The sequence below is a fragment of the Strigops habroptila genome, chromosome 5 (genome assembly GCF_004027225.2).
Source record: "Strigops habroptila isolate Jane chromosome 5, bStrHab1.2.pri, whole genome shotgun sequence".
NCBI lineage: Eukaryota > Metazoa > Chordata > Aves > Psittaciformes > Psittacidae > Strigops > Strigops habroptila.
Window position 1 is genome coordinate 72,672,542 of NC_044281.2, and position 10,646 is coordinate 72,683,187.

Here is a 10,646-nt window from a genome sequence, read left to right on the forward strand (position 1 = left end):
ACCTAGGAATCCCTAGGAAGAGAAGGTATTTAACACATTATAGTTGTGGATGAGAGGAATGCAGTCAGTCTCAGCTGCTTTCCACTTTTGCTGCATGTTGAGCTGGATGCTCCCCCATTAATTTCTCTCATTTTCCTTCTAGAAATTAATCAAATCTTCAGAGCAAGAGGATTCCAAAATGCATATTTTACCCTTTTCAGATTTTTCAGGTGCAATAAGAGTAACCTGTTAGTTACAGACACCCAAAGGACTGATATTTTACTTTAAGAGGGTTTTTATATATAAATATGTGATGGTAACAGCAGGATCCAAGGCTGCCTAGGGAAGAACTGCTGCCGAATGAGTTCAGGCTCCGGTTACACCAAAGCTCTTCCACAGGCTGTTCATAGACCACAGAGCTACTTTCCTGACTTTGTATCTCAAACATGGCACTTTCCAGGCTGGTGAAGAAGTGACCATACTTCTTTCTCCATCAACTGCCACCCTCTTGTGAGAAAGGCCTTGTGATATCTACTGGGGGTGATGTGGCTGAGGCCCGAAGACACTTCAGCTCCCAGCAAAGGCCAGAGAAGGCATTAAAGCAGCTTTCAGGACAAGACTTACTTTTCTGACCCTTATACTGGCTTTTGTCTTAGTCCTTAGGAACCAAAAAGGATTTTAGTGGGACACGGGACAGATGGTGGAGTAACTGCATCACTTTTCAAGGGTGCATTGTGCTTGTGCATGTCCAAAAGAACAGAAAGCATATTCCAAGGGAGGCAAGCACCAGAAGCAGATTGCCTAGGATGTACAGCTCCTGTTCTCATGCCACATCTCTCCCCTCTGCTCGGCAGCCTAAGTAGGTTTTTTTTCTTTTTCTCTAGAGCAACTGTGATAACGAGCTTAGTCAAGTCTTGGCATGCATGCTCCTATTCCCAGTGTGGGACTAAATCAGGGCACTCTTCATCAACTACTGTAGATCTGTTGAGTCTTCAAGCAAGCTTTGTAATTCAACTGAAAAGACCCAGGACAGATAGATTTCTGTTGAATTTCCTCTGCTTTTCAGTGGAGGGAAGGATAACAGACATTCAAAACTCGTTTTCCTAGACTGCCAGGTAGGGGAGAGCCCGCATGTTGGCTGATGAACTGTCTGAACCACACAGGACTGGCACCAAGCCGGTAATCAGTAATGCTGCTGCAGCTGGTCAGATTGTAAAATCATCGTGCCTTACTCAGCTTCCGCTGCTTGCCTACCCTTAAGCAGTACCTCTCCCTAACTCAGCAACCTCACAATGACCTGGAGTTTAAAGGCAAAACTAAAGGTTATTCTGAGAAGTGTTTAAGGTAACCAGGTCATTTTGTCAGAACTGGATCTGATTTGGAGGTACTGATCTCACCCTCTTTTAGGGACAGTTGAAACAGGACATTTTGCTACCACCTCAAAACACAGTTATAGCTGGTATGCGCTCACATGTCCTGCAACCATGCCTTCAGCTGCAATGTATGATGGGAAGCAGCCTGTTGGTTCATTCCAAATGTATGCAACCAGGAAAATCACCTCACTGCAAAAATACAAAAGGATTTTATTGCAGTTTCAGATTCACAGTAAAAGCTCTTTGACCTCAGACATCCTTCTCACCATTTAACTTCTTTCTTTTTTACACATATAGCCCCATGATTTATTATTTCCTCTACAGATACGTTATACAGCAAGACTGTATCATCCAGGTAGGCCAAGTAAGAACACACCTTAACTAACAAACCTAAACCAAAGTGCAACAAAAATGCAGCAGTCTTGAGATGCTGCCTGGGTTTGGTATTTGCAAAAGCATTTTCAGTTAAAAGTACATTTCATTTTCAATAAATACATTCCAACTTTGTCCCAAATGCAGCTGTGATTCCAGACCATTATAATTAATTGACAATCCATATCTAGAACTAGCTAATATCATTCTTCAAGTAGGAAGGAACAAAAACATGCCTAGAAATTTCTCTCTTACATGGAGATTGGAATTCCTTAGTCCCTGGGGACTGAAAACCACACACAGGTGCCTCAAATGCACTTTAGTTGGAGACAAACTTATTCAGCTATACAAATCTGGGGAAATCACAAACTGGGAAAAGGAAAAGGTTGAAAGAATATCATATTAGGCAAATGCTGTAAGCATGGAGCATGATATCAAACCTTTTCCTCTGAAGAAAGGGAGCTGTGAAAGCGCTGTCCATTCAAGTCTTTCCTAGCCTTCTTCCAAAAAATCTAAATACTTAGTAGATTCCCCAGGAGAGGTGAGGATGACCAGGAACACATGTTCATAGGCTTGTAGAACACTGCTGGTTTCAATGCATCTTCCAGGAACATGTCCTGAAAACAAGAAAAAATGCTCCTCCTCTGGCATGCAATTAGTAACTCCAGCACTTATCCAATCAATCCCCTGAAAAAGGCTAGAAATTAAGGTCAGCTCACTGCTGGCTTGGGAGAATTTTAATTCATTAGTTTATTTGCTGATTGTCTCCCATTGACCAATAAGAATGTAACACAAAAAGTTACTTTAGACTTACTGCATTGCTGCTGACCTTAAACTGCTACGCAACAAAGACAAGTTTCCCATTCAGCAGATCTGTTTAACTTCTAGCATAACTGACTGACGTTTGAAGAGCTGCAGATAAAAACAGTGATTGCAAGGGTGAGGGGGAAGTAAAGGACCACATACAGTCATTACCCTTTGTCACAGAACAAATAGAGCTGCTGGTCAGTACTAATATTCCATGAATTGAATTTGTCACCACACAGCAAACACCGATGTACAGAATTTAATTGGAGACGTGTTCCTGGAAAGCCCACTGGGCTGTAATTGAGTAGTTAAAATTGTATTGCTTGCTGAATATCGGTTGGCTAATGATTGGTTAAAGATCTTGTGTTGATGGAAAATTAAGTGCTTTGTAGCAGCTGGAAACTGCCACCAGTATTTTACCCATTAATAGTCCTGAAATTAAACTGCCTGGAGGTAATACAAGAAAGGACTGCTTTCTAGGCAAGAGGATTGCTAGCCGCAGGCTTCTCTTTGCTGTATAGAAACAATAAAATTCATCCAGAATATCAAACCAAATCTACCAAGTGATAGAAAAATCCCAGTGAAAAGCATTTCCTTGAGAAATGGTGGGTAGCAATCTAAACCAGCACAGAAACATCTGCAAACAAGACGTCAGTGACAACTAAAGACAAGAAACAACTTCATTCATACTCTCATCTTCCAAAAATGTGTTACTGAAAAGCTGTAAAATATTTATTAAAACAGATTTTTTGTTTGTTTGTTTTCTGAATATGTTGTGTTAAAAGCCCAGAACTCCATCAATGTCTTGAAATGTGGCAGCTTCCAGTTACGCAAGACAGCATTTTCCGATTTCCTAAAAATGAAAGAGGGTATTTTCCTCTTTTTCAGAACTGTGGGACTTTCCAAGAAAACAAAAAGTGAGTTCCCCATTTTTTTCCAAATTTCTGAAAAAGTTGGAAATTTCCAGAGATGAAAAGCAAAATTAACAAGTTCAAAGTTCCCCTCCCCGCCACTACTCCCAGTTTTTATGCCCAGATTTAGTGTCAATATCTAGCAAAGTCCAGCACCTGAGAGCCCAGGAGCAGCTGCTGCCTCCAGAGCTTTCCCAAGGAAGAGACACATTTTTCTATTACTTTGGTGTCTGGAGAATGCAGGGAGACCACCTCACTGCACTGAGCACTGACTAATGCCGGTAAGCAGGGATGGTTTGAGCCCTGCACAAAGAGGTGAGTCACAGTTGGCAGCAGAACAGTGTATCCTGGAAAAGCCCAGGATCAGTGCAGACTCTGTTCCATAGGTTAACACTTTTCTCTTCCCTTCCCCCCAGGGAAGAGCAAAATGCTTAATCTACTGTGAGTAGAGCAAAGTCCTCCTTCTGCACAGCCAGGATGCACCAAGCAAAGGGGAAAGCAGCACATGTTATCAGCATGGTCCTGGGGCCAAGTACAATGCCAGCAAGAAGTCTGTCAAAAGATCACTTATTTGTGTGTAATTTACCTAGCTAGATTCAATGGCCTGTGCTCGGGCTGTCTATTGCTGCAATATGCCTTTCTAAGGTAACATGACAGAAGATAATATACATGTATTTTTAAAATGACATAACAATGAATTTGGAAGCTACATAAGAGGCAGACCTTCAGTGATCACAGCTTTCATAAATCATGCACTTGCAAGGTGCACATAGCAGATTCCTAAAGAGTTCAGATACAGACTGAAGTGGCCTGAGTACAGACATCCTAATTAGAGATATTCCAACAACTGGATCAGATATCCATTTAGATCCAGAGTTTTGCTCTGTTTGAATGAATCACATTTTTAACCTGCTGGTCTCTGTGTCAGTGTTAGACACACAGTAATCCTTGCTGAGTGTTTTGGCTTGTGCTACGCTAGTGAAGTGTGTAGCGTAATAAAGCCCATAAAATAAATTGCAAAGAGGATGGTTGCAGTTTTAGTCACAATAGCAGTTTTCAATATTTTTCAATATTCAAATTCAATATTCAATTTCAACACTAGCAGCATGGCACCCGAGCTGCATTCTAGCATGGAGAGTAACATTCCCTATTTATAACAGGCCTCACACACTTTCTGCAAGAGCTACAAAGAAATATAAATCATTCTTTAAATAGCTAATTGTAAGGATGGAGTCCATGCAGTTTTGGATACGCTATAGTCATTGGGAACCACATATATCCTCAAAAAATGACAGCCTTTGACCAAGTGTTTATTACAGAATTGAATATTAACCATAAAAAACTAGGAAGCATTTATTTACTGTTAAAACCCAAATTTGCACTAAGGAAATCATCACCACTTGCAACACTATCCCATTTCAATATCCCATAGCGTAAAAGACAAGTGCTGTGCAGTACATTCCTTCGTTACCTCAGCACAGCACTTCCTTACCGTCATAGGTAAGAAAAGCTAAGAGTAAAATTCTGATAAAGCCAAGCTGATTCGTACTTAATTTTGCTCCCTTAATGCACTCCTGCTGACCTGTTCACTGATACAACTACTTTCTCATTTTGAAATCAAGAACAAATAGATGCTTTCCTTACCGTGATGGTTTCAGGTGGTTTTTCACACCGTACCTGTAAAGCTCTAGAAAAAGTTATAGTTATGCTGTTTTCCCAGATCTTTAACCCACATCCAGTTCTTTATATTACTGGAATACCTAGATCAAAGACCAAATTTCAACATTTTTGGCCTAATATTCACAGTGGAAGAGACCATATTGAAACTGAAGAGCTTGCAGGATAGAGGATGCAGCAGTTGACAATGACTAAAAACAGGACAAACAGAAGTAACTATATGGGATCATGGGTTACCTAAGTAACTCTTATGCAATCAGCATCGCTTTTTTTTCTTATGATGTGCCTCTGAATCAAGAGTTAAATCCAGTAATTCAAAGGGAATTAACAAGTTTTGCACCTAGGAAGTCTTTGATTAATAATAATAATAAAAAAATCATTTGAGAAAAGAATGTCGGTAAGAAATTAAAAAAAAGTAATCAAGCAAACAAAATTTTGCAAGATGAAAGCTAACCACTCTTCCATAGAAACATGTCAATGTTGTTTGCACAAACCCTGTGACAACCCAGAGAACTGCATATTATTCCCTGCAACCTCAGCAGGAGCTCAGCAAGGCAGACATGAGCGGGAATAGCTGCATTAGATGCTCTTGGACATTCTCTACCCGGGCTTAATAGACAGGCTCATTAACAGACTGCAGCAAGATCCCTGGGAACATAGAGCCACAGCCCACAATTTGATAAAGAATTACAATCTGTAGCATCAAACTGCTCAAGCTTCAAGCCATGCAAACTGGGGAGGAATAGAGAGGGACTTCCCCCAGCCTCCAGTAGAAATCCACGTAACCAGCAGTCACTGTCTTAAGATGACTGGAACTGACAATCACAAGGGATGAAAAGTTTATTTACTTCTTCAATATTAAACTCTATTTTAACTCTGGGCACTGAATGTCCGTCAGGAAAGTTTCAATGTCTGAAAAGCATACAGAAACTCTCTACTGTAAAAGTGGCTTTGTTGAGAAAATCCTTTTCCAAATCATTGCAATTTAATGGGAAAAATCCATCTCAGACTGAAATTCTTCTTCACCATATAGATCTATAGCAAATAGTATAGATTTGCTATAGATCTTGGAAGCCACTAACAGACTAGAAAACCCGTTGGTAGGCAGTGTCCCATTAAAGCAGTGTTTTCAGGTTTGTAAGCTTGTGAGTAGGCTGGCTAAATCACAGAGGTGAATGCACTGTATAAAAACAAGTTATTATGTGAGGGTGTAGCTGTCAGTATAAAAGATGGTTGAGTAAGCAGATGGAATGGCAAAGAGCAAGAAGTTGGCAACAGTGCTAAGGAGATCACAGAAGCAACAACTGATATTCTACTGAAAGAGGTGAGTCACTTAAGAAAAAACCCTAAACTAAATAAATGTTGCTTGCTTTGTCCATTTCTTGGGCAAAGGTGCTTCACTGGTGTTAACAACTCCCTGTTGCCAGAGAGTTAAGACTTCAGTGATACTGCTGATCTCTTCTTCTCTCCCTTGTGACATGATGCGTGTTTTGGTCTTTCACAGTAAGCTCCTTAAAAGATGCTAGGAGAGTTTAGATATGAGGAGCATCTTCTTTAGAATATCTAGTTCCATGTACCAGTCTTTAACAGCTACTATATATTCACTTGTTTTGTGCATTTGCACTTTGGGGCTGGAGATGGGAAAAGGAAAGGGGATGGAGAAGCAAAAAAGAAGAAATTCTAAGTTCTTAACTGTTATGACAACTATTTTATGCATGGCAACCTGTGAGATAATGAATCAATGTATACTGGTATGTATTTTTGAAGAGCATGTGGACTTACTGCAAGACTGGAAGTAAATAACACTGAAACCCACAAGGAAAAAAGGAACAGCAACAGCATGGATGCTAATGTTTTCTGAATAATGAAGTAGTACTGAGGAATATAAACTACAGCAGTGACTCCATGGAACTAAGTGAAGCCTTGATACACCTCCCCAGATAAACATCACAGGTTTGGAGTTTGTTTTTATTTTTTCCTTTTTTTGTTGTTGTTCTCATTTTTAAATATTTTTTAAATATTTGGATTGCAAAATTTGGAATAAAGAGAATGCAAATGAGATGGAATCCAGCTGGGTGTTACAGAAGTGTTTCCTAATTTATCTTCTTGCAAAAACTTCATCCAAAAAATACAATTTAAAAGCACCACTTTAGAATGAAACAGAAGAGAAGGAATGTAAAGGAAGACTCATTGTTTCCAGCACTCGGAATCTCCAGAGCCGCTGGGTTATGCTCCGGCTTTGTTGGGAGGCTGAAGTCAAACACCTTCTACGTTAGTTCCTGCTCTACCTCTGAATATAGGACCCTCTCCTTACATTTGGTCAACAAGCTGGATCTGGATATATTACTCTAATACTAAATAATTAATGATATTACTTACACCAAAGGTATTACAACAATACGTGGGTGTGTAAAATGAAGAATGGTATGTGACTACGTATCAGGAGGAAGTCTTGCAATGACCTGCACTCCACACCATGGGTTGAAACATGAGTAAGCTTCGGATCTCAGCACCCAGAAGAGAACAACAAAGGGTGTTACCATAGAACAAGTCTTTTCTGTGGAGTATGCACAGCATGTGGAGTAGATACTTCTTAGTATGTTCAAGCAGCTTTTAGTCTTTACAAAGTGACTGAACAGATTAACACTGTCCACATGTTCCTCTGTTACTCAGAATTATCTGCCAAATACTCATATAATTAATGACCGATTTCTCACTGATTATGCTGATTTGACATTTATAGAATTTATAGCATTCATTGCGTGCTCCTGCACTCAGAGGGACAGATTACATTACATGATACAGACATGGGCCCTGTTTGGATGCCATAATTGCCTCAAGGAAAGTTTTGCGTTGGCAGTTGCCAGTTACAAACAGAGATGTAATGTGGGAATATTTTCTAGCATTTGCCTTCCTATTACATACTTCTACCAGGAAGCATCTTTGGATTGCTACAGAGTGACTCAAAATGCTGTGATTGCAGTCATAGAGAATTCATTTAAAGCCTGTCAGAGAAGCTCAAAGCAGAGTGCTGGGACAAACCATACTACGGCAGGTGTTCTGCTTGAAAGTTTAAGAAAGGAGGAGGCTGTGTGCCGAAGAGGCAACACTCAGGAGCTCCAAGTGGCCTCAAAGGCATTGTTGTCCGATGGTACAGAGATTAATCTTGGCAGTGCACACATAGCTGCCTCAGGCTTAAAAGGCACCATGAGCTAGTGCCTGAAGTGCCATCCCAAGATGTACAAGACTGGGGCTGAAGACACAATTTGCTTCTGACTAGTTAAAGTATTTCTTGGATTGGTATAATCTGTGGCAAATCATATTGCAAAACACCCAAGCTAAGCTGGAAAGTGCCAAGACATTGTGATTCAGCATTTCAGAAAAAATAATGCAATTCTCTTCAGCTAAAACTGGCCTTTTGCTTTTTAAGGTTTGAAAGATCCTCAGAGCAAACCAGAATTCAGTCAGCTTTCTGAAACTGCTAGAGAAAAAACCCAAACAACCCTTCCCAACCAGCTCTAACACTGGTATCTTCTAGAAAGTAATTTGTAGGGCATACCCTGAACCAAAATCAGCTCCTTGTAAGAGAAAATGATAGGGCTGACAGCAAAAAGCCTTTGGCAGCAACCACACAGGGCTCAAGAGCTCAGTGTAGCCGAAGAGCACTACTTGCCTGGGTTTAGCCATGAAGTGCTTTCCCTTCTGCCATTTGTTATAATTAACAGACAAATGAGCCCCCTTCTCTCCCACTTCCTAACAGAAAATACCAACTTCATAGCACAAGCAATATGCTTCAAGATCTGGCACAGGTACAAAGCAACCCACATCAAAGGCAGGTCTCACCACAAGCAGGTAAGTTAAAGGAGCACCATGGTAACGCTATGTTAACTAACACAGAAAGCTTACACAGAGGCAGTGATCTTCAACTTCCTCCCTACCCCAAATTTCCCATCTTCTGTCACAAGGTTTCATGAAATGTCAGTAACTACCAACAGGAGCATGGGAGCATCACCAGAATTTCAGTGTTTTTTACCAAGGGAGAAAGTATTTCAGTATCATGCTCCAAGATGCATGAACTGCAACCACCTGTGAGCTCAGAGGCAGAAGAAACATGTCAGATGGGACAGAGCTCCCTGAGAAAATCCTCCTGGCTTCTCACAGTAATAGTCTTCCCCTAATGCATTCCTCCAGAAAAGCCTGGAAAAAGAATACAGTATTTTTGCATCTACTGGAAAGCTGCAACCAAACTGGGTCTTACCAAGGATGACAGATGCAAGTCTGAGTCAAGTATTAAGCAAAACCTTCCCCCGTGACAGCACTTCCCACTGAAATTGGGAAGACATTAGTCCAAGCACTATTGTCAAATGAAAGAACCCCAGAATCACAGGATTAGAGGGGAAAAAAAAAATTAAAAAAAAAAAACAAAAAAGCCATCACAGAAACACATAATCCACCTCAGCTGCTTTTGAACAATCTGGTCCAGAAGGGCTGAAAAATTCTCCTGCTGAACCTGAGAAGTGAAGGAATTAAGAAACTTCTTGGCACCACAAAAACAATCAGCATAAAGAAAAGCCAGGATAAAGTTACCTAAGGACGACTGGTCTGAAGTGGCTGCTGACTCAATTTGGATAGTGGAGCAAAGCTGCTGGCTGCCATGTGGATAGGAAGTGTTCCAAGGTGCTTGAAATGCCACAACAAGCCTGAAGGTGTCTAGTACATTAACCAAGGCATTGGCAAGGTTCACCAAAGCAAGAGCTGTTGCAGCACTTGCAACAGACAGGAGTCTTCCTTGGTACTGAAGGGCACACTCAGACCATGCTGTCACCAAGTGGCAGTACATCTGAACCTCACACACTACAGTTCCCTCTTATTTCTCTTTTTATTCAGCTGGCTCCAACTTCTTTGCCTGTCACCAGATTTTAATTAAATAATCCTAATTAATCACACCATCTTTAATTGTGCCAGTGGCATCCTGAGTTTGGATTCAATATGTATTGCAACTCAGGGCAGGTCAGATTTTACCGCTTGTCATGTATTGTTTATCACATTTCAGTTGGAAAGAAACAAATGGGTATACGCGATGCAGTATAACACTAATTGAGAGATGAAGCAAGTACCGCTAGCAGTGAAGTGCGAGCTTGCCTCAGTGTTATGGTTGTTCATCTCTCTCCATCTAAGCCAGAAGTTGGATCATGTATAACATAGGCAGGGTAGAAGTTCTTTTCCTGGACAGAAAAGCATAGCAGGTGATGGGGAAGAAGGCAGGTAGTACAAGGTTTTGTTTATTTCCTTGGGGTGTTTTTGTTTATTTGCTGTTCAAATATTTCCCTTGGTTCTCCAGTGAGAACTGAATGAACACATGCAGCCATGTGAAGCAATAGACATGCTCCTCTGCTCAGTGCACCACCAGGTACAATATGCATTTAATGCAGGATGGGTGGTTTAATTTGCTTTGAAACTGAGTGGAACCACAACAGCTGAAGAAGTTCCAAATCCTCCAGCAACCTAGGTGAAGAAACACCAGCAA